Below are 23,946 nucleotides of genomic sequence, written 5' to 3'. Positions count from 1 at the left end.
CACTGGTTCTACATTTTTCAGCAGATACTGCAAAATCGACAGCTTCCTCAGCAGGAGGTGGACAGTGAGTACAGAATGGCATGTGTGTGCTTTTTGTGGTCCTGGGGCAGAAAGAGCTATTTTAGACATATTAAAGTGGGAGAGGTAAGGTATAACTGACACAAATAAGGTGGGAGAACTTTCTCAGGCCTTTGGCACTGCTCTGGGGAAAGGCCACATACAGCCTGGGTTTGGGATCTTCACAAGGACTACATTACCACAATGGCTGAGGAAAATAGGCACTGTTGTCACCAAGGAGAATGGATATATTGTCATTGGTGGCCCAGCTCCTCCAACACCTCACCTCAAGCTGTGATTGTAATGGCCAACTCCAGCGCACTTCTCCCTTGGCTTTGCTTGGTGTGCTGTCTGCTCGGATGTCACTGCCTGCCCCTGGGACAGAAACTCTGGCAGGGTTGGGCAAGTTTCTGCACCAATCCAACACCCCTTAGTGAAACAAAGCTGTGCAACAGCACTGTGTCATCTGCAACAGATGGGCACAAACACGTTATTGCTCCTAGTGTAGGTCCAGCTCCCTCCCAAGGATGCTCTGTGGGAGTGTCAGGCTGTTTGGGATGTTACCTTCTGTCCATTCATCTGCTGATCTAGCACTGACTGAGTTACCCCAGTTCAGAATAAACTGCGTTGTGCTTTGTCCTCTTGAGAGCCAACATTGGCACCCATAGAACTGTGGGAGAAGTTAAAGCTCCAAGCAGATGGTCTTCAAGGCTAAAGGTAGCTCTGCCTCTTCCCTCAGTTCTCTTCTGATTTGATTTCCTACTGTTTTCTCCAATCCTTCTAACTCATTGATGCCATCACCTACAGCTGGAGCCACCCTGGCTCACAGTTTTTGGAGCTATCATGGCTTGGAGGAAAGAAGCAACATGAGTTGTCTCCATGTTCTCCAAGATGCTGTGTGTCTTGGGTAAGGCATAAGACTTCAGGGCCAAGGACATGTCCTAATCACCAGGGCAGGGGGTTCTGGGACAGCTTCTCAGCAACTTGGGGAGTGGGGAAATTGCCACATGAACATGCCACTTTTTAAAAGGATGCTGTATAAACTTAATGTGGGAATCAGATTATGGGGTGACTGTGGAATGGACCCTGGAAGTCCTTTCTAGAGACATGTTTCTGGAGACATTGAATTTAGGGGGTTAACTGAGTGAAGGCAGGAGCTGAGTGGGTGTAAATCAGGAAAACTGGTTATTTGGGCATGCTGGGGCCATACTGCGGCCTGAACGGGTTAAATCTGTCCAGCAGGAATTAGCGGTTACTGGATGTCTTTGCTTCTGTTTCCCAGCTGCTTTCATAAAGGGTTTGTTGCTGTCTGAGTCTGCCCCAGCCCGACTGTCTGCAGCAAAGTCAACACCCCGAGTGGGCTCTGGCCAAAGTGTCCCTGCTGAGGGGAGTGACAGGCGCTGTGGTACCTGCCCTGGGCAATGCGGGGTGAAATCCTCTCCTGCCTTTGCACCCCAGCTCCAGACTCTGACAAGTAACCTGAAGTCACATAGCTGTGCTAAAGTCCTTTGACAGGGTCAGGCTGCAATGGTAGATTTTTTTAATGAATGTGGGTGCTTTGAATGATCTTGCAATGTTTTGCTAATTTTATTCCCCTTCTTGCTGCCTGATAACATGAAAAAAGGGATGGATCATGTATTGTTGCCTAAATATGAATAAAACCACTGCAAATTTCACAAGATGTACATAACATAATCAGACTCAAAGGGTCCTTTCTAGCAGATGCCTGAAGCCAAAAGCAGCTAAAAATTTTTAGCAGCATCTGATTTATGGTCTGACTTGACAAGTATTCATATGGGTGTGAAAAAGCTTCTGAAGATGTGCCACAGAGCATTGAATCCCTTGTCATCTTCCTCACTGCTTGCTCCGTCTCAAATTAGATTTGGTATTTCAAGTGGTTTCAGCTTCAGGCTGATTTTTCTTGCCTCAGTTAAAACTCAGGTTTCAAGCTGAAGATGTTTCACCCATGGGAGGCTGGCACCTGTTATCGAAGGGTCCAGCAACACTGACCATGATTGAGTTTGGACCTAACTGTACACTGGAATAAATCAGCATTATTGATTGAGAGGATTTTTGCTGGGCTGTTTTACACCAGACCAGTTTTACTCTCAGCAGGATTAATAACGGGCAATTTTCTAATAAGCCCATAAAATTCTGCCTTGGTATAATATGAGATCTTTGCCCTTTGCTTCCTTTAAAACCTTCTGTATGTCTGTGACTCCAAATGCCAGGGGCAACAGAACACAATCTTAGTTTTAATTGCCTAATAAGCATGCAGAAGCCATGCAAAAGGCTGGGTGCAGAGCACAGGCACCCGAAGACAGGGGAAGAGGCAAAGGCAAAGGAAATGTATGGTTATATAGCAATATGGAAGAAAGTAATGCAAAGACATTTCATGCACACACAAGGCATCTTTGCTACCGCAAGTAATATCCAAAAGGATGTCAATTATTTCTGAGTATTTTCTGGAGTGTTTTTTGTTTGGTTTGGTTTGGGTTTTGTTTTCCGTTTTTTGCCTGAGACAATGAGCGTTTCACTATTTCATTATGTTTTGAAACAAATATGGAGCAAGGCAGTGCTCACAGTCTCTCATGCACTCGTACGTTTCTCTAACAGTAATAACAGTGGCTGAAACTGTTTCCCTAAGAAAAACACAGGAAACTTGGGTAGCAGGTGGAGATAAAAGAAAAGCAGAATTCTTGCTTGATGGCTTGTTTTCCTTGCATGACTAACAGTGTCTGCGCATAGATTGTTTTTCTATAGAGCTGGGGGAATGTCTTAAAGCCAAACGTCTTTGAAAGACCCAGTTCTCTTGTTTGTGTAGGTAAATAATAATGTTGCCATGGTTTTATCTAGTGTTTTCATCCCTTGATCTCAAAGATCTTTACAAAGCAAGGGAAGGCCAAGGTGAGGAACCAGGTCTGCATTTTGCAGATGGGGAAACAGAGGCACAGAGAAGTAAAATGTCTTCTCAAGTTCATCCTGAAGGTCCCCTGCAGCTGAGGAAACATCAGCCTTGTTCCTGTAGTACCTGCTCTGGCCATGCTGCTTCTAGCAAAGACATGTTTTTTCAAAGCACCAGAAGAGTGTGAGTTATCCAGACCCCTCTGACCTGACTGAACTGGTGTTTTTAATCTCACTTCCAGCCTAAATGAGTTTGTTTAGAGAAGTAGAAATTTTGTGCCTACTCTAGGCAAGTGTGCCTGAAGGAGCGCAGACCCAATGGAAAACATAGACTCATTTGATACTTTCATCTTAAATGTTGTTAGTGGCACACACATTTTACCAGAAATGTCTAATGAAAATTTTCAGATAGACGATTGCCGTGAGTTTGTGACAGCTCACACAGAGTTGGTTTTGGAAACACATACAAGCAACAAGCCAAGACAGACAGTCTGCAAGAGGGAAGGCCAGGAGTGGGTCACTGGGACACCGGGTGCTAGAGCTGGAGCACAAAATCAATCGATGAATGACTTCTCAGGACTTGCAGGAGTGTGTGGATACAGACTCTTTTTTTTATCCACTGCTGTCCATGTCCTACCAGGGAACACCAAAACAATAAAAAAAAAACCAATCCTCTGAGCACACAAACCTTCACAGAAGCCATTGCCACCTATTTTTGTCTGTGTTTAGTTGTATTATGACATGGTCTGAATTTCCTGAGACACACCAGCTTTGTTTGAGTTTTTCTCCAGCCAGAGTTACCAATCCCCTTTGTGGTTTGGGATAGGAAGTGTTTAAAATGGGCAAGGTCAAATCTCTGTGGAACGTCCGCTGGCTTCGGAAACCAGACTTTCCCAAATGCACCTGTTGGATGCAGGAAACAAGGGGATCAGTAATAACAAGAGGAATAAGGGACAGAAGAGCAGCCAGCATATGCATTGTGCAGTTTTCTCTGTTGACATTTGCTCCTACACCTGCTGAATCAGCATTTTTCTCCTGCCAGCATATAAAGAAGAGACTAAAGAGGCTGGTAACATTGGCCAAATCAGCCTATTCCACTGTTCTGGAACTCCTTGGATCAAGTAGAAAGCCTTTGTCAATCTCAGGGCACAAAGCCCAGGCAGTCCTCCTGGGGTGCCTAGCTATTGGCAAAATGCTTTCCAAGCATGCAGGGCTAAGCCCTCTAAGTCCCTCAAGAAGGGGCGTCAAGCCAGAATTTAACAGAAGCTGCCATAGCCTCATGGCAGTAAAGGTTGCATCTCAATACAAAAGAGAAAAGCAGAGGCGTAAGAGAAAAGGGTGTTTCTAGGCAAGAGAGGTCTTGGAGGAAAAGTTCCTTCTAACTTCACCCTGAAGTAAAATGCACCAACTTGCAGAACTGAGACTTCTTGGTTCCCTGCCACCGAGGGCTGGAAACAGCTTGTTTTCTCTGAGTTCAGATGTTAAGTAGACCTGGACCTGCTCAATGCTTGCACATGAAGACTTCACAAGCATAACTGAGAAAGTCAGGATCAGACATTAGACTCCAGAAAATGCTGAGCTGAATAAACAGAACCCACCCAATAACAACAACAACAACAATGTTTTTTTAAGCAGCTTTGAGCTCTAAGCGGGGAAATGAGGAGAACTTTGCCATGCTGACTCACAGGGTGCAAGGTGCGTGTTGTTGACTTTGCTCTTGGTTTGCAGGGATTTCCCTTCGATCAGCGAAGGAGCAGCTGGGCCTGAGCAAAAAGGAAAAACAGATACTTTTGTCACATGCCGGTGGTAAAGACAGGCTTCACAATGAGCTACTTGCTTCTTGCACTGAACAAGGAACTTCAGTCAGAGAGAAAACAATATCACCTGAAAAACTGTTTCCTCTGTCGGCAGAGGCTGTCAAGGGTCAGGCTGGATGGGAAATGCCTGGACAGAATTACTTGTAACTCCAAAATCTTAGATCAAATGTTTCTAGACCATGGTGACCTTGAGGTGCTGGAGGATGAAAAGGGACGTGGATTTATTATAACCTCTGTGTGACATACGGTCTTGCCATATGCCACTAAATTCCCAGAGGTTTTCGAAGTGCGTGGCATTGATTCTCATGCCTCAGAGCAGAGGGAAAACTCAGCAGACTGATGTTGCTAAGCAGGAACACAAGAAATGATGGAGTTCTTTCTATTTTGGGGGTGAGAAAAGTAATTTCAGGAGACAGGAAGCTGTGTGAGCTGCCCTATAAAAGCCCCTGGAAAAGCTGACTTTGCAAAAAATGTGAGCAGCCGTGGGCACACAAGAAGGGAAGCTGCTCTCTGCTGTCTTACTCCCAGCTCGCCCCCAACCCCCCACTTCCCCATGGAGTCAGGGAGCCATGTGGCCCCCAACATAGTTTTCCTGGCTCCTTTGTAACCTACACGGTGGGCAAGAACTGGTGCCTGCCTAAGTAGCCTTTCCATGGATGTGTCATCAGGACTCTACATTAGCCAAAGCTTCTCCCCTTGTAAAACTTCCCCCTGTTTAATTGATGACACACTGTTAGCTGAACCTGTTTAGGCCTCTTTATGTTTCTGCAAAACTGGTAACACTAAACAGGGCTTAACGTTCCCAGTAAGAGGCCAATTCCTCCTCCCTCCCTGGATTCTTTTGGAGTAGGGGATATATCCGTGTGTGTATCAACTGCAGTTCATGACCAATCTGCAGTTGATTCAGCCCATTGCTCAGGCTCCAGGGCTGATGTGTTTGGCAGCCTCTTGAACTTGCTCCTTCACCAAGAGGGCACAGAGGATGTGTCGGGGCTGGGGGGAGCTTTCACATGCTCCAGGCCCTCCAGGCTCCACGAAAGCAGCACTGCATTCTGTCACAGCCAATTTGTGGGACACCTCATCAAGAGGCAGACAGCAGACAGCCACCCACAGGCTGTTTCCAGCGATGGTTTTGAATAGCTGAGGGCTCAAGAGAAGTGGGCAGACACCTTTTTATAGTTGAGAGATAATCTCCTGGCTGGAAGTAATGAGCAAGTCAATCTTTTGGAGCAGATCTTAAGAGCAAAGCTCTATGGCTCAGTAATGACCTCCAGTGGTAGCCTCATGGGGTCTTCTACTGTTCATGGTCCAGCCTAAGCCCTCAAAAGCCATAACACAGTCAAGTCTTAGCCCAGTGGAGAAACTGGGTGCCCTGATATCCTGGTCATGGATGTGTGTGTCGCTGTGCTACAGTGAACTTTGTGGGTGGCTGGCAGATCCATTTCTTTGGAGAGGCCTGGTCCGTGTCAAGGGACAGAGAGGTCATCTCCTGGTGTTTGTGCTCCTGGGGTTCAGCTGGGGCCCTACGGACGTGTTTGCTCGTGCCCCCATCTAGTGGCTGTCCCCAAGCCTGCAACATGTCCCCTCTTCCTCTGGTGCCATTCAGCTCAGTGGGGAGGACTTTGACTCTGCTGTTGATGTTTGTGGGGTGCTACCTGGCTTGGGACTGTGCCCTTTTGCAACTAGGGTTTGTGGCACAATCCGTCATGGTAAATCACTCGTGGACAACATTGCCAGGGGCCAGAGAATCAAAATCTGGTAACAGTCACGCCAGTGTGATAGGACTGTGTTTCTTACTCCTGTCCAGGTTCCCAACACATGATCTGACACTGAGGTATGTGTCCTTGCATGAAGTCCATCACCTCTGCTAAAGCTGCAAAGAGGGGGAAGAACATGTTGGTGATGATAAATCAGGTTTTCCCTCACTCTCATGCTTATGGCTTCCTTTTGCAATGTGATTACAAAAAAAAAAAAAAAAAAAATTCCCCCAAAACCACCACCAGCAACTGAAAAAGGATGATGGTTTCAGGTGTAAGTTGCTTCCCCAGGCATGAGATGAGCTTTCAGGCAGAGATGACATTGTCTGAAGTGAAAGTGGAAGCTGCGTGTAAACATTTGGCTGTTCTATTAAAGGCTGGGAAACAAGACAATGTGATTTCAATGCTGCATGTAACTGGAATACCCCAATGAACCTGCACTACTTATCAGCTCTGATGGTAATATAAAGGGCTCTAGGTATTTTTACAGCTCCTGTTACAGCATTATCTCAGCTCTGCACAACCTTTATTGTATCTCCTCCACAATTCTTCAGGAAAGACGTCAGTTATTTCTGTTCGACTGCTGGGAAAATTGAAGTGTACAGAGAGACATACTGAAGGTCCCAGAGGAAATAACCAGCAAAGAAAGTAGGGAGTTAAACTTAGCCCTCTGCTTGCCACTGAGCTGCCCTATCTGAGATAAATCTTAAACAAAAGCCACAATACCTCTTGAATTCAAGAAGACACAAATGTCACCACAGGACTCCAGGAAGCATCCCCAGCACTGCTCAAATGCTTCCTGGAAGCTGAGGGTAACTGTGGGAGCAAAGCACTGTGACTGGTGTTCAGTGGGTTAAGAAGCACCACCCAGCACTCTGAAGATGCCTGTTGCAGTGGTTGGAAATCACTTCCCCAAAAGCTGGTGGTAGCCACTAGGAAGCAAGAAGTCCCCTCTGAGCATTACCTGAACTGAGCTGTTCCAGGCAGATTTCCTCAAGCAGTTACAGAAATGGCTTCTTATAGTGACTCAAACCCACTGGAGAAAGACATATATGGAAGGAAAAATGTTACTTTGCCATCTCCCCTATTCTCATTCCCTCACCACCCCAATGTGGCCAAGCTGGACTTCCCATGCTATAGCAAGAGCAGGTTCCTAAAGATCTAAATTTTGCTTAGTGGGTAGATAACCATTCGGTGTATCCCTAGGGCTTTCTACTTGCTTTTGCCTAGCATGCCTTGGCTACTCTTGCAGGCATCAAATGATTTTCAACAGAAAATCCATTATCTTTCTGATATAGGCCTGCTTGTGTTACCAAGCATAATCCCTTGTGAAGACCACTTGTCAGGACACACTGACAGGAGACCGACAGCCCTGTAGTCAAACATGGTGGTAGGGCCAAGGCTCAGGAGCTGAAGATGGGGTTGATGTTCCCCTTGAATTTTGGTCTAACAGCTGGCAGTAAAGCAAAACATCAATGATCAGTGGTCATCTGTGGTTTCCCAAAGCATTGCTTTTAGCTCCCTGATGCATTCTTTTAGGCTGGTTTGAAGAAATGGGCTAGGCCCTCCAGAAATTTCTCCAATAGGTCCTCTGCTTTGTCTGTGTAGAGGTTGGTGGACTTTCTGTATCAAGATGGCTCCATGCAGTGCCTAGCACACATCACGACATAGTACAGGAATGGGCATGGTACGGAGGGCTAAAGGGCTGTCTGAGTACCCCGTCCTCTCTCTCTCAAGTACCAATGATCAATCACTCCCTATTCATGTCTTTCAGGCCACTGATGATCTAGATATCTTAATTCCACTTGCAACACCCCATTTCTAGATTATATGCTTAATTTCTTGACATGCATGGTCAGATCCATAATTCAGCCCTCCTTATTGTTCTCCTCTCTATCTCTTCCAGTTTTGATTGTCTTTTTTTGAGAACAAGAGTTTGCACTCCATATTCAAGATGTGGAGAAGGACCTGGATGTCTATGGTACTCTAGCCTTTCTGGTTACATGCTGACTTTCATTCCTGTTCTTCCAACGTCCTTCTTCACTACCCACCTTGAGTTCTCCACAGCCTGCTCCCCCACCTCTCTGGGGTCTCACGTGGGGGAAAGGAGAGGTCGGTACACTCCTCAGGCTTTTTCCTCCCCGAAAGAACAGCAGCACTGGGTAAAGTCTCCCAGAGTTAAGCCATCCAGTCAACACCTTTCTGGGGCCATGGTGGGGAGCAGCATGACCCTGTGAATTTGTTTCACTGTCTTCTCAACCAAAGGCCACTGACTAGGGAGCTGTCTTGCTAAAACCTGTCCATTTCAAAGAGTAATAAGACCTCTTGGATGCAGGCTGGTTTACAGTCAGGCTGGAAGAAAGAAGAAGGATTGCTTTCCAAGCCGTGTAGTGATCCCAGATTTGATAAACCCACTCTTTTCCTTTCCTCTCTTTCTCTCACCTCCCAGGGGTGCAACTCAAGTATTTATGAATGCAAATGGTTCTTGGGTCAAAAGCAGGTCAGAAAATGCTGTACAAGCAGGATAACATGTCCTCTGTTTCACCAGGGCACATATTGCAACACAAACAAAAGAGCTGCCCATGCCCCTTAAGGGCTCTGTTCTCATCCTCCCTCCTCCTCTGACTCAAGCTGTGTCCTGCCCCGTGGAGAGTTTGGCTTTCTGAAGTCATGAAGGCTGAAACGATCAATATCAGCCTGATCTGCTGAGCAGCCCTGGGTCTGCATTTCTAAAAATGGATAGGATTATATAATTTTTTGAGGGGTGGTGGTGTGGGTAGTAAAAGGAGGAAAAACACCGTCAAAAGCTAAGGCTGTGCTCATCAGCCACTGCTCGCAGCAAAGGCAGAGAGGTTTCTCAGGGAATACACAGACTTGAGCCCTCTGTGATAACATGTACCTAGTGCCAATGGCTTTTAGAAGAGAAAATATGACCCTCAGCTTCCCAAGGCACAGCGCCTTGTGCAGTGTGGGCCAGGCCGAGATCTTGCTTTGGCTTCTCATTCACCTGCCTAAAAGGCTCTTGAAGTCACTGGGATTGTTTTGACGCTTGTTTCCTGCCTTTGTCAACTGAGTGTAGAGGACCAAGGTCTGCTGCTCCCTTTTCCATCTCTCTTGGTTGCTGCAGAAATCCTGATGATTAAATGAGGTCCCTCTGCTGTGTAAATGGTGCTGTGGGCTCTAAAAGACACACTGGCTCAGCTTTTGTTGAAGTGTGAACCCAGAGAAAGCCCTCCAGATCCATGCCAGCATCCTGGCCTTCATAGCACATCCCAAGCACATCCCTGCATCATTTCATGTTTCTGCCTGCCTGGGTATCTAACTAACTAATCAGTCCTCATGACAGTCCTGTGCTGCATCTGTTCCAGGTCAGGGGGAGAGAAAAGCTGATTTCCATCATCACCTGGAAAGTCAATGGCAAAGGGGGAGACAGATCCACCCTCCTCAGCTGGCAGGCATCCAGCCCTCTCCCGTCTGTCTGTGGTGCCTTCAGAGATCCCTTGATGCTCATAACAAGGTCATTTATGAATGCTCGTTATGCTCAGCCTTCTGCACAGACGCTCCAGGAAATACAAGTGGACTCTGAGCATGATCGTAGTATATTTATACATTAGTTATTCTTTTAACCTTGGTCACCAGCAGTGTCCTGATCTGTAAGTGCTGTTCCTATTTATATATTGCCTGTCATGCTAAGCGGTGTTGTACTGACCCAGCTGCCCTCCTTACTGGAGATAATCATTAGATAATCTAACTTATCTTGCTTCCTGCTTTTAAGACTCAGAAACATATTTAAACACTGCCAGCTGGAAGGGCAGAGTTAGCTGTCATACTTACTGATGCTTTAAGAATCAGTTTGTAGGTAACCCAGGAAATCCAAATCTAGTTTGTAGGTAACCCAAGAAATCCAAATCCTTCCTTCCCTGTTTGTTTTCTGCTGAGAAATAGCTGACACAGGTCACGCTGCTTCGTGAACAAAGGAGGCCACACTTAGTGGAGAAGAAAGATGACTCCTGAGATTGTAAAGTCAACTCTGGACCAAATTCAACTCGATGTCAGTGGAAAAGCATTTCCAGCCTGGACTGCATGTGACAGTGCCCTGCACTGAAGTGACCCATGTGTAAATGAGCCTGGAATTGCACTGGACACTTAGGAAAAGGTGATAGGGAAATAACACGGAAAACCTTGTGGAACTGATTGAAATCATCCTCTTCAGAGGTGAGGTCAGCAGGGCAAAGTCACCTTCCACAACAAGCAGTTGCTCCTGTCACTTTTGTTTCATTCACAGTTCTTCCTTCCTTCCCCCGCAAAACATTGACCCATCCTTGAAGAACAGCTCATCCTGTGCTTGGGGAAGGAAGGCAGTTTAGGGCAGACAAAGATGAAGACCTAGTCCTGGTGTGTGAGAAGGCCACAGTACAGTTCCCCAAACATCAATCATCTGTTAACTTCCAATACTTGACCATTACAACCTGAAAGTTCACTTATCAGATGGAAAACGTAAGAATGCAATCCATACCTAGCTATGCAGGCACAGATTAACTTTACTTAGAGCACTCTAGGCCTTTATAAAGAAAAAGATAGCCGAATGCAATTCAGTGGATGTATTTCTATTAAAACTCATGTGCCTGCAACTGTCTGGGTTAGAACACACACAGGCTGGCTGTAATTCCACCCCAAATGAGGTCATTTGAAATGGTACAACAAACATTACTAATGCTGCTGCATCATGCTGGGCTGTCAGATAGATCCCAGGGCTTTAATGCAATGCTATATATATATTTATACAATTGCCCATACTTCTTTAATTAGGAGATGCAAATGCTAGTCAGAGACAAAGCAGAAAATGCCAACAAAGGCAGATCATGCTTCCGTTCACATTGAGGCGTTTGCTGCTGACAAGATACAGCTGCATCAGCTGTTTCTTTCGGCATTGTATTTGGCTCTGTTAAATCCTATTGATTAACAGTAAATTGTCTGGAGTGGTGTCATTTTCAGGGGAGGCAGAGGGGTAAGGTTGGAGGGTTGGGGTTGTACCTATGCTACCAGCTCTGTGGGGGGCTGTACTTAAGCTATGAGACCCCACTGCCTGGACTGGAAAACAATCTCAGACAGAGGTTGGGAAAAGCTGCCCGGCATGGAGCAACATAGACGTGGCTGTCCCTTTATGGTGTGAGTGAAAAGTTCCTGGTCCTGCAGCTGGGGGTAGATAAGGGCATGAGGGGGTTGAACATACTGTCCTTTCCAAAGCACAGCATGGACATGCAGGACAGGGCTACAACAAGCAGCCTGGATGAAATGTGCTTCAGAGCAGCTGATGCTGATCTCCCTGTCTTCTCTTGGCTGGGTGTGCGCTGTCATCTGCAGCATGTAATGGTGGGAAATGTCCAAAGTTTGGATAGGGAGGGGTTAATATTTTCACTGCTTGCTGTGAAAGTGGGAAAGAAAGGAAGAACTGAACTGCAGCACCTTGGCAGGACATCCAGGCACCTGCCTGCAGGCAGGCTCCACCTTGATCCTGATGCTGAACATCTCTGAGCCTGAAGACAATTGGGAGCCACCACAGCTCTCCTGGCAAAATTCCTGGCGCAGAGACAATTAGGCTAGCAGTGCTTGTGTTGGCCTAGTTTGTATTATTGTAAAGAGGTGACAGAATTACCTCAGCACCTATAAAGCCTTTGTCAGCATACACTGCCTCTACAGGTCTTTGTTTCCTGGGCAGGTGGGAGGTGAGGGTGAAGTAATGGGTGGGCAGCAGCCCTTGCTCTTGGTCCTTCACTGCACAGTGGCCATCTGGGTCCCTTTCTGCAGCCCCTTGCTGTGGTACAGACCATCACACATCATGCCCGCCTCCACAGCAGGTTGCATCTATCCCAGTCTGTACTGGGAGGCATCGCTCTCCCAGCAATGGCAGTGTCCTCTGGTGTAGCCAGATCCTGCCGGCACAGTGCCCAGATGTGCAACAGTGGCTTGATGGGCAAGATAGAGACTGATGTAAGACAACCTGATGAACCTTTACGACATTTGTGGTGCTCCCATTTACCATAGCTTTCCCCAGAAAACTGTCCTCATGCCACAAGGGGCAGAGAGGCCGAGGAGTGGAGGAGCAGATGGCAGGGACTGATTGCAAGGCCATGTATGTGCTTCAGAATATGGAAGTACACTATAGGGGAAAAAACGCATGGAAACAACCTGAAAGCTCAGCTGCATCTAATTTCACCCTGAATAAAAAAGAAAACCATTGCCTTTCACAGTTCTCATTTGGTTCTGAAGTAGGATCTGGAATGAGACTTTCACAATTAAAAATATTATCCCTCCATCCTTTTCCTAGAAGGCTAACCTGTCTCACAGCTGTAGGATGCTCATATTCTGTATGGCACAGTTCAAACCAGAAAGACTAAATAGTTATGATCCTATGTTCTCAGGGCTGTGTCTTTGTGGTAGTTAAAATAAATGTTGCTGACTAGCTGCAGAAGTGCTTCTTTTACCAAAACCAGAGTGCAAAGCATGGCTGCAGGACAGTGATATGTCAACCAGAAGTCTAATGTAGGCAAGCCCCTGGTGTGGAGGCTGAAACTAGAATTCAATCCCGGTTGAATTTCCAGCCAGCCTGAGATTTTTCACTCCTTTATTTTTCTTGTCAAATGTGTAAACCATGAAGTTAATAAGCTTGCTTCCCCAGTCTCAGAGAACTTGGTGTTACTCTCTTGAAACAGTCAGATCCTGAAGATCTTTTAACCTTGGTCACCAGCAGTGTCCTGATCTGTAAGTGCTGTTCCTATTTATATATTGCCTGTCATGCTATGAATATACATTCAATGAAGATACATTTGTACTAAACCCCGAGTTAGTTTTACTTTGAAGCCATAGTGCTGGGATAACGTTTGGTACCCAAGAGGAGATACGTGCTTCTGCCAGATTTGAAGTTCATCAGAACTGCTACAATACGGATTTAGAACTGAATGAAACTTTATGGAAGATTTTGTTATATTTAGCTTTGGCAAACCATTCTGTTTTGAGCTGCCTCCCAGTCCCCAAAGAATCCTGAAAGTAAAAGAGAAAATTGTTTCCAAATAAGAATAATTATAGCTTGCATAACACAGTCACGCATTCAGTTACAAAGTCAAAGAAACCAATCAGGGCATCTCGCTTGTACAAACAACGTCTTAAATTGCAGGGAGGAATGTTTCATGATACCCCAAATTTCACAAAACATCCGGCTTCACTTTGTTCTAAGTTTGAAAGTTCAAAAGATTCACAAAACCTAAACAGTTCTCATACTTTGCCCCACTCCCTCTTGCCAAAGACCTGCCCTGAAAGTGAGTTCTGAAAGTTTTTGGGTAGAGAAAATACAGATAAAAACAGCTGAGTTTTGTCCTTGCATATATCTGTGCTTGCTCCAAAGTCTTGAGTAAGTAAATAATTTTGCTCTTTTTCTACACTTGTTTCTTTCCTCTCTTTATTTATCACATCTTTTTTAGGCTGCACATGCTTTGGAGTATGGGTGTCTGTGCTTCAAGCTTTTGTTTTTTTCTGAATACCATCTAGGGAGACAGGGATCTCCAATTCTCTTGGTGCAACCGCAATACCCTCAATAAACAAATATTAACCAATTCAGGGGTAGTTGGTTCTTTAGGGCAGGACAGTATAATACAGCCCATCCTAAATAACTCTGTCTAGACACGTTTTGGGAATAAGGCCTAATATGATAATTCTGGGGAATTTTCTTTCTCAAAGCAAAGGTTTGCAAGCAACACCCTCCTACTCCAAAGCGTATCTGCCAACACCCCAGGACACTGCAGTGCAGTGGCAATTATTGAAAAGACAGAATAGACTTGCAGTAGTGCCAGCAAATTCCATTGTGTTGAGAAGGAGGGGTATAGCAGTCTTGGTAAGAGCCAGATCCCAACAAGCAGAACGACTGCTTTTCAATAGCTGGCACCCATGGACTGGTGCACTGTTACGCTACCACTTGCATATACTAAAACCCAGCTGCCTGCAAAGATTTTTCTAATGGTGGAGATCAGAGGTCCTTGCCTGAAGTTTTTGCAGTCGGGCAGGCCAGGACCTCTGGGCAGCATGTGCAGTGAGGATAAAATGCATTGCAAGTCCTTCTCCTTCAGATCCAAGGTATGGTGTGATGTGACAATAGATTTGACAGCAGTTGCTGCAGTTATCCACAATCTGGGATACCTGGAGGACCTCATCCTCATCCTCATTGCCTATTTAGAAAACAAGTCACCATTTCCAAATAACTGAGAGTCCCTGGAGAAAACTGTAGTTTCACCTCTCCGGACTTTGCCTCCACTAATTTTCAAGTAGGAGAATATTAAGATATTTTCTCAGGTGCTGCCATTTCAAGCTGCTGGGCTCTTGCACAGTCACATTGGAATCCTGTAACACAGCCTACCATAAAAGATAATCTAATCTGGTTTAAAAACAACTTCTATTTTTGCAGTGGTGATGAACCCACCTGTTGTGTTCACAGGACCTGAGTGACCTGCAGGTCCCAGGGCTATTTTCAAGGTAGAAGAAATTTTCATTTACCTTTTTTTTGCTTCCTTTCTATGAAGGTGAGAGAATGCAGGGGTCTTGATCACGCTGTTCTTTCCACCTTGGAAAGCCAACACAGGGATCAGATGCATCTTACTGACACAGACACCCAGTGTAGGCATCTGGCCAGAGGTTTCTCCACGTGATTTGGGAGCCCAATGGAGATTTAGTTAAAACAGCTAACAGAATCTAGGCAGGGATCCAGCTAGTCAGGTATAAGTGTCTGGTACAGAGGGAGTTATGTCACTCTCCACACTACTGAGCGCATTGACTAGAAGTTTGATTCAGTTTTCCAAATTCAGATGTGTAGCGAATAAGTTGTGTACTGGAAGTGTGGCTTCACTGGCTGGGGAGGGGACCTAACCCTGGTGTTTTTTATGGAGAAGACATCTGTGAGTGGCTGATTTGATGGTCTTCATCACAGTGAGAAGGGCAACAGCTCGATCTCTACAGAGCAAACAGTCTCTACTGCATTACTTTGACAAACATACAGAAGGACAGGTGCTTGTCCTGCTCTTCACATTATGACAGCAAGAGGTTCATCTTCATTCTGAGTCATTCACTGCTGGTCCGATGTTTCTGTGTGCTACTTTAGATAATTAGGAATAAACAACTGCAATTTTCTTGCCTGTTCCCTCTTCCTTCAAATACAAGAACAACATGTGTTTGGGACATCTCCAGGGAATATTTTCAACAGACAAAGTGAGACTGAGCAGAGAACTCTTCACTGCTAGCGTTATTTTCAGATAGTTTTGTGAATTCTTGCATTTCGTGTTTATTTTCAGAGGAAGATGTTAAGGCACTGACCTGTTCCAACATGAGTAAGACCCAGGACCTGTAGACACAGGAGACAGTGTTCAGTACCCTTCACGATTTGCCCTGAAGCCCTGGTCACCACCAACACACCTTTGCTGCCGGCTGGGCCATGGGGCTCCTATGTGTCCAGGCAGCTTCAGTGTGTCACTGAGAACACGAGAACACGGCCTGGGCAACTGGAAGACCAAGACTGTGGAGAATGCAGCCCATCCCTACAGCATCAACACAGCCAGGGATCTTTCCCAGACCTTCCCATAACCATCTTGAACTACTTGCAGTCCTTCCCAGCCAGGGGGAGCTTTGTGGGCACAAGCTGGATAGTTGGGGAAAAACAAAAGGGAGAATGACTGCTTGGAAGGGAACACCTTGCTGGGCCACCAGCCACATTTTTAGCTCCTGTATTTACAATCTGTCCCAAAACTGAAGTCAAGCCAACAGTGTGAATCCTACAGAAATCTCTCCTAACAGGGAGACTATTGGTGAAGACCATCTAAGGGCAGGGGGAAGCCCCTGCTACAGCCAGGAATGCCAATAAGAGGTAATGTGGGACAAGCCCTTGTCAGTCATTTTCCATCAGCATTTTCTTCACTGGAAGCATTTTACACTGAAGGTTTTCTTAATTGCAGTGCACTCTGGGTTTGAAGCCAAACACAGAAATTTATTTTGCTTTGGGGCCATGGCTCAGCTTAAGAATAAATTGCCTTTGGGTGGACACAGGAAGGGAGCAGGGTACATTTCATCCTCTGGAGTTACCCCTCGGCTTCTAGTTCAGACTCAGGCAAGAACAATAAACAAGACCAAGTGCCGGTGCCCCTCCTGCCTGAATTCTCATGGCACGTGTTGCTCTCACGCGGCTCCTACCTGAGACCGGAGAGCTTTGGAGTGAGTTACAATAACTTTAGTCAGTGCCTCCCTTCTGCCCTGCACCGCTTGATCTTATCTGACTGGGAGAACGATGGAAAATTTTTTCTTGCGGAAGGGAAAACATCAGAGATGTTATGAAATCTATTCCTGGCACTTCCTTCATCTGCGGTGGCTGGAATGATTTAAAAACACAAGTGGCTTCCTTCTCTTACCTGGCCCCTTTCTTCACAAGGGTAAACCTTGCTGGAGGGGATTGAAAAGCCTCCGAGCTGGAAATGCCTGAGTGTCTTGCAGACTCATGGCTCCTTCAGAATTGTCTCTGTGCTTGGGCCCTGGCCCTACACATCTGTCAACAGGGCAGAACACATGTCTGCCAGCTCTTCCCACCAGCGCAGTGAAGCTCACTTCCCTCTGCCTGGCCCCAACTTGTTTCAGGTCAAATTAAAAACTACATGAGTCTGATGCTGCCTTTTTAATGTATTGTTTATTGTGTGTTGATTACCAGGAAGCCATCACTTTGCCTCTGCTTTCTTGGCAGGGCATAAGGAAAGAGAGGGAGGAATACACTGGAGAGGGCAATCTGCTCTGCAAGCATCTCTATCCATAAAAATTAGGAGCATCTTAGATATGCAAGGTGAATCAGAGACTAAGGCAACAGTTGCGATTAATGTCACCGGAAATTTAACTTTTTTCCTGGACTTTGTGAGGCCAGTGACACTGACACATTCATAGGCACAGCCTTATTTTTGAAGCAGGCCAAAATCCCGGATTTTGCCAGCTCCACCCCCAGTTTCTGGCTGTCAGGATGCTAGACAGCTGAGGTGAGTCCTTCCACCCCAATAGCTTCAGGATGCTGCAGACTGTTTAAAATGAACTTGTCAGGGAGGCGAAGGCTGCAAAAGTACTCATTCCAAGGAGTTTAATGAAAATAGGTAGCCAGAATGAAGACAGAGAACATAATAATGTCCCTGTTGAGGGAAGTACAGTGGAGCGAGCTCAGTCCTTACAAGGCACTAAAGAATTTCAATTAAAACCTGAGGTAAAGGAAAAGCCCTGCTGGAGCTCACAGACACTGAAAGTCCAACCATGAGCTTCAGAACAACAAATCCAGGCAAGTTCTGCCATCCAGGAACAGCTTGTTTAGCCCTGATTAGAATAAAATGGATTTAGAAATAATAAATAAACTTTCCTTCCTACCCCACCCAGCTTAGGATCTGCTAGAGGCTGAGATGGTCTTACCTGTTCACAGATGCTTTTCACAATAACCTAAAGGCTTTGGGCTGCAGCTGCTCAGTCTTGTGGAAACATTGCTGGTGCATTTGTGATGATAAACACGGTATTATTAAAATGGTTTTCTGATATTTGCCTACCCATAAATAATAATAAGGTGCTGTGCTTACACGGTGATTCATTTTTAGACCACTTCAAGGAAGTAATATTCAAAATTATGGGTTCTGCCATTGTGGGGACATGAAGAAGTCTCTCTCTGTTCTTGTTTTGGAGATAATGCATGAAAACTTGGTAGGAGCAGGACTGGAAGGTCCTTGGAGAATGCTGAAAGAATTTATGGAGTCCTGAAGATGAAACATGATCATATTCCAGAGGAGCTTTTAACTCATATAAACTAAAAAGATCTGCAGGACTTCACCAGTTGCACAGAAAAGTAGAAGTGAAACAGCTCAGGGTCCGTGGCAGGAGGAAGAGGGTCTTCCAGATCTGAACACTGAAGCTGCAGGCTAGTAAAGTCTTTTAACAGGCAAATTATACAAGGAACCCCTGGAACTTAATGAAGAGCTTCAGCTCTCCCATTGAACAGGAGAGAGTAAAACAAATCTTGGAGAAGACTAGTGGTCTCAGGGCTGGATGCCGCCAGGCTATGGAGAGCTGTACGCATTTGTGTGCAGCTGCTAGTCTCCGTGTTACGGCAGGTGGTGGGAAAGGGGGTCACAGCTCCCTTAGTAAATGTCTGGTAAATAAAGTCCTTGGAGAACTGGGTAATGCTCCAAGTCCTCGCGTTTATTTCATTCTTTCCACAGCTGCTTTTTCATCTCCTTTGTCCACCTAGTCCTGTTCGGGATGTTGTTGCCAGGAGAAGTGACCAGCACACCCATCAAACCTCTTCTCTGGTTTCCTTCCCCCTGTCTGGAAAGGGACATTACTGAGGATGTAGCTCCATCTACTGCCATAAAGCGAAATGTCGGTTCTCCACCAACATCTGTCTTGGACCCTTTTGCTGATGCATTAAACAAATGGAACTCAGCATAAAAATGACTCACTCACCCTTTTTTTCTTTAAAAAAAAAAAAAAGCAAAAACAAAACCAAAAAGACCCAGAAATTAAACCGATAAGGAGACAATTATAATTTCTGGACATTCAAAATTCCAGTGGAAAAAAAAATCTAGAAAAATAAAAAATAACAATACACAAAATGTTTCGTGCTCAGATCTCAAATCCATCCTAGAAAAACTATTTTACCTGCCATAATTATCCAGGATTGAAGAAAGTTCTGGAAAATCTGGCCCAAAACATTGTAGCTTATTCTTACAGTAAAAATTTAAGGTACATGGTTTGGTCACAGTCCATGGGATGGGTTAGCCTTCAGTGTGTTAGTTCTCACCCGGGTTCTGTTACTAATATAAAATATTGTTTTGGTTTTCCTTGTAGCCAATATGGAGAGGGCAAGAACTCCAGAAGGCATTTTTTCCTCCGCTTAGATGCCTGGCTCAGGGTTTCATGACTGTCCCTCTCTCTCTAGAGACACAGTGGGTGGAAGCAGGAGCAAGATATATCCAGAGATGGAAAGAAAACCTTTCCTTTTTAACTGTAATAGTGGAAACAACTCGTACAAGACAGTGCCATTGGAAAGAAAATGCAGATTGGGTCTCTTCCCCTTAAACGTACAGTCTTTTGGACCTGTGTATGAGGAAAAAGCTCCTGGCTGAGCCAAGTAGAGCTATATGGGTCTGGAGAAGGGCAAAAGCCATAGGTCATGAGCAATGGGGCACGGCTGGTGGGTAGAGTATGCTGGATAGACATTGTCACAGCACTAACCTTGCTTGAAAGCCAGTTGAATCTCTAAAGGGCCCAAATCCCCTGTGATCTGTCCCTGGCAGCACCATGCTGACCTGCATGAGTTCTCCATCACTTGAAGTCCTCCAGAAAAGGACCAGCAGACACGGACCATTTGCAGGACTTGCAGGGTGAAGATCTTTAGCATTGTTTTCATTGGTGGTTTTTTTTTTGTTGTTTGTTTTGTTTTGAGCTTTTTTCCTTCAGATCGGAGAATCATTCTAATCTTTATCAAGGACTAATTAATATCAGTAATATTATTAAGGATGCAAAGCCAGTGAGAACAGAGGAGTTTCCAACGGTCCAGGAGAAAAATCTTGCCCAAGGGTATAACTCAGGAGATTTTGCTTCTAACACTAAAACAGGTTCTTGGCTGGTTTAAAACAACTAGCTGATGTTTGTTTGCCTGACCCCTCGTTTCTAAGCTCTTTTCTGCTCTAGCAAAGGTGTTGCTATACCCCAATAGTGGTTTCACATCCCACTATGAGCAACTACCAGGAGATGCAAGGCAAGCTTTCAAAAAGAGTTATACAGAGGTAGGACAAGGAGTATATGATCCAGGTATGGTTGTGAGAAGTCCTTCTGAGAGTAAAAGGCACCTAGAAAATGTTAAAGACTTGCTGAAAATCTAAGCCTTTATCCTGCAGCCTCTGAAATATTCAGAAAAAGGTGACCACAGATTTCAGCATCACTGAGACTCCTGAGGGACACATGCTTTGGTCCCGTTTGAATTCAGCGGTGGTCACTGGTAATACTTGTATGGCTTACAACAAAAGCAGAAGCCAGTCTAATTTTGCAGAATCCAGGGACAGTGCATTGGTCACCAGAGACAATGACAGCCTTTCTATTGACTTCACTGGGCTCAGGGTACGGCTGTGAAAGCTGGTCTTGTGTTGCACAGAACGGGAAGGGCTTTGGGACTGCATAGCTCCAGGGATTAGTAATAAACAAAGAGCCTTTAACTTCTAGGTCACTGCTCCGAACCCCTGCCAAGCTTCTGGTGAGTGAATGCTATTGCCATTTGTACAGAGACAGCTGATGAATGAGTTTGACAGTTCTTGGCGTGGTCCAGGACAGAAAATGTCCATATCATTGCTGAGTCTTCCATGCCTTCCTTTAAGACTCATGGGGCCTTGTGAGATCATATTGCTGATGACAGTATTCCCAGATGTATGGTACCTGCTGGCAAGGAGCACAGCAGTGCTTCACCTTTGAGGAAAGATTCCTCAACTCATTTGGCTGGCCGTTGATGTGGCCAGGACAAAGTATTCCTGCTTAGCACCTGTACCAAAGGTTTCAGCTCATGATAAAGCAGACTAAATGAGCAGCTGTAAGGATCTGAATTTCTGACCGATCCATGCTGGCAGCTGAGCGTCCTCTTGGGCAATCGCTGTTGCTGGCTGTCTGTAAACCAACAGGTCTTGTTCAGTCTGAGCTCTAGGTACGTCCTTGCAGGGCCAGGTGAGTCCTGGCTCCCTAGGATGCTAGGGAGCAGGCCAGCTCTATAGCTGATGGTCTTTGAGTTGGTATCCATTTTTCCCTGCTCAGGCATGTTGTAAGCTTCCGTACTTTAGCCCTATTTCAAAGGATCATTGGATAATTCCTTTGGGTTTGTAGCCCTATAATTGGATTATTTGTGCTCATAGTCTGCTCTCCTCTTCACTGGAAAGGGTTGGACATGGTGGTAGGACATGAAGCGCAATTGTGGTATTGAAAGGAATCACTTCCAGGCTCTTTGTCTGCTAGGGAATTGCTTTTTGGCAACTGGAAGTTCAAATGTGTACTTTTGCGACCTCTTTTGCACTGGTTTCAAGCCCATTCAGGATTTGCCCTTGCTAGTATCATCTGATCTGTGGCACTAAGGTGCATGAGACTGGGCATGCACAGAAAGAGGCATGACTATCACAGCTTGGGACTCAAACACACCGGTTTTTTTATATGCAACACTATATTGCTTGAGGGTCTTACCCTTCAGCATCAGCTTGCCAGCAATGACAGGACCTGACCCAAAATGCCATGATCTGGGAGACTTCCAAACATATTAAGGTCCTGCCTATCTGTCCCTGGCAAGCAAAGTGGTACCAGTAGGTAACCCAGAAAAGCAGATGCTCCCTCATTCACCAGAAGTTCTCAGACTTGGTGTGATTTGTACCCCAGCAGCTTTCCTTGGTCTACTCTTTCCTTTCTAAAAGCTGGTCACCTGATTAACAATTTTTAATAAAAATCCAGAGCTTAGGATGAGTGAGCTGTGTGGGTCTGCTTGTGAAGGGCTTTTCTCACCGCATACCCACTCAAGCTATATTAATTTCAAAAGAATAGGATGTCACAGAAAGAGGGACAGAAAGGAGGATGCTTGTGTGACAGTGGAAAAGTATCAGGTAATTGCAAGCAGCCTTTTCAGGAGGGGCAGGTCTCTCCAAACAAAGGAATCATGTAGACAAACCAGCACAAAATATATTGGCTGTTACCAAAAGTCAAAATAATTGCAGGGAAAGGGTAGTTAAGTAGTTATATAAAGAAAGATGCAGATTTGACCATAGTATTCAATGTTTACCCACTGAGTTGGTGCACATCTGAGCCATGCTGCAATTTTCTACTGCTTGGTTTATTTAGCTCCAACCACTCAGCTATTAACTTGATCACTGTCAAATTGCAAGCAATTCTCAGAGCCTAGCTTAAAATTACAGGCACTTCCAGGGGAGGACTGACTTCTAGTAATGTGTGCCTGTGCCTTGTAGGAGGGAATCTGGAGTGGAGACTTCTAGGAATGGCATCAAACCAGTTTGTGGTGGCTGAGAGAAGGTTGGTTTGGTTCAGGTTGCTGTGCAATGTCAACAACAGCTTGCTGGTCTGCCTTGTGTCACTGACTCCTACATGGACTGCAATTCACATGCTACCAGGATGGCAATTCAAGGTACCTCAGCTGATCCAATGGCATGGTCATGTGAGAGGGAAACCATTCAGGTTTTGATGGGGAAAAAACCCCAACCACTTGAGAAAATGTTAAGGCCACATCTCTGTTAAGCCACAGCCCCCAGTCCTGCCCCCATGAATATAGGAAAGACACGTGTGGATAATCTATTCTGCACTTGGAAGCCAAGAAATTAGGAGTGGGAAAGGATTAATGCAGTGCTAGTGACTGAGAGCCTCAGAATCCAGAAACACAGACTAGCTCTCCTCTCCACCCCATGAAAAGGGCATCTGCATTATGGTTTTTTCAAGTGTGTCTCCTCCACAAGGAGAAATCTCCCTTTAGCCTCATTTCCTTTGGAAAGAGGCTTATGCAATGCTGCGTATCCCACCAAGAACTGAACCAGCTGGCTGGTTTTAATCACAGTCAGCAGAGAGGGGGATGTCTTCCAGGAACTTACATGCCCATGGATTTTGCAAGCAGGTGGCTGGGTGGAAAGAAAAGTCTCTAAAGTCTTGGACAAGGCCCCGATGAGGGGAAGGCAAAGTCCCTGGGCACAGAGAAGCCCCATGCAAAAGTAACGGACACGTTTGTGTGGTTCATTAATGTCTCAGTCACGTGCCCACAGGGTTTAGCCACAGAAGTTGGGCAAGGAAGGTTTTTGAGTCTATAAGGAACTGGATTCCTTATTTTCGTTAAAATTTGTTGGTCTGGTACATCTTTTTCCTAGTGAGTCTCACATAATCACACGACTCTGGGAGCAATGAGTTGCTATCTGCTCCATCTCCTTGGTAGGTAACATCTCTTTTCCTGTGTTCTTTTTGATGTTGGCTCAGCTTTGTCCGGTGGCTCAAGTCTCATACACATCAGTCATTAGCTTTTCCTTAGAGAGGAGCAAAGAGCTTGCCTGGGAATTTGCATTGCATCCACAGTGGGTTGAGAAGTCTTTCCCAAACGCTGACTGCGGTGGGAACACTGCAGACGCAGCAGATCTGAATTTGGTTACAGTATAATCCTGGACAGTGCATTTTTTGTTGCTAGTTTTTGCTCAGCTCGTACTGCATTTGCCATCTGGCACTTTCTGTCTGGACTAATGAGGATTTTTACAGAATCATAGAATTGCTTAGGTTGGAAAGGTGATTTGAGTCCAACCGTTAACCTAGCACTCCCAAGTCCACCACTAAACTACATCCCTAAGTCC

At 45.5% G+C, this 23,946-nt stretch overlaps 1 long non-coding RNA gene across 2 annotated transcripts; it reads left to right on the top strand.

The window, feature by feature from the left end:
- On the top strand, positions 1–19,027 carry LOC129784824 (uncharacterized). Of its 2 annotated transcripts, XR_008747949.1 has the most exons (4): positions 1–64; positions 8,442–8,516; positions 9,904–10,188; positions 15,469–19,027. It is a non-coding gene; the product is annotated as an uncharacterized LOC129784824 (long non-coding RNA). The 2 variants fall into 2 exon arrangements; XR_008747948.1 differs by lacking the exon at positions 15,469–19,027 and having other exon boundaries at positions 9,904–13,198.
- Positions 19,028–23,946: the final 4,919 nt, after the last annotated feature.

This window comes from Falco peregrinus, chromosome 6 (genome assembly GCF_023634155.1).
Source record: "Falco peregrinus isolate bFalPer1 chromosome 6, bFalPer1.pri, whole genome shotgun sequence".
Classification (NCBI taxonomy): Eukaryota; Metazoa; Chordata; class Aves; order Falconiformes; family Falconidae; genus Falco; species Falco peregrinus.
The sequence above is the reverse complement of the archived record's forward strand: the minus strand, read 5'-3'. Positions and strand labels throughout refer to the sequence as shown.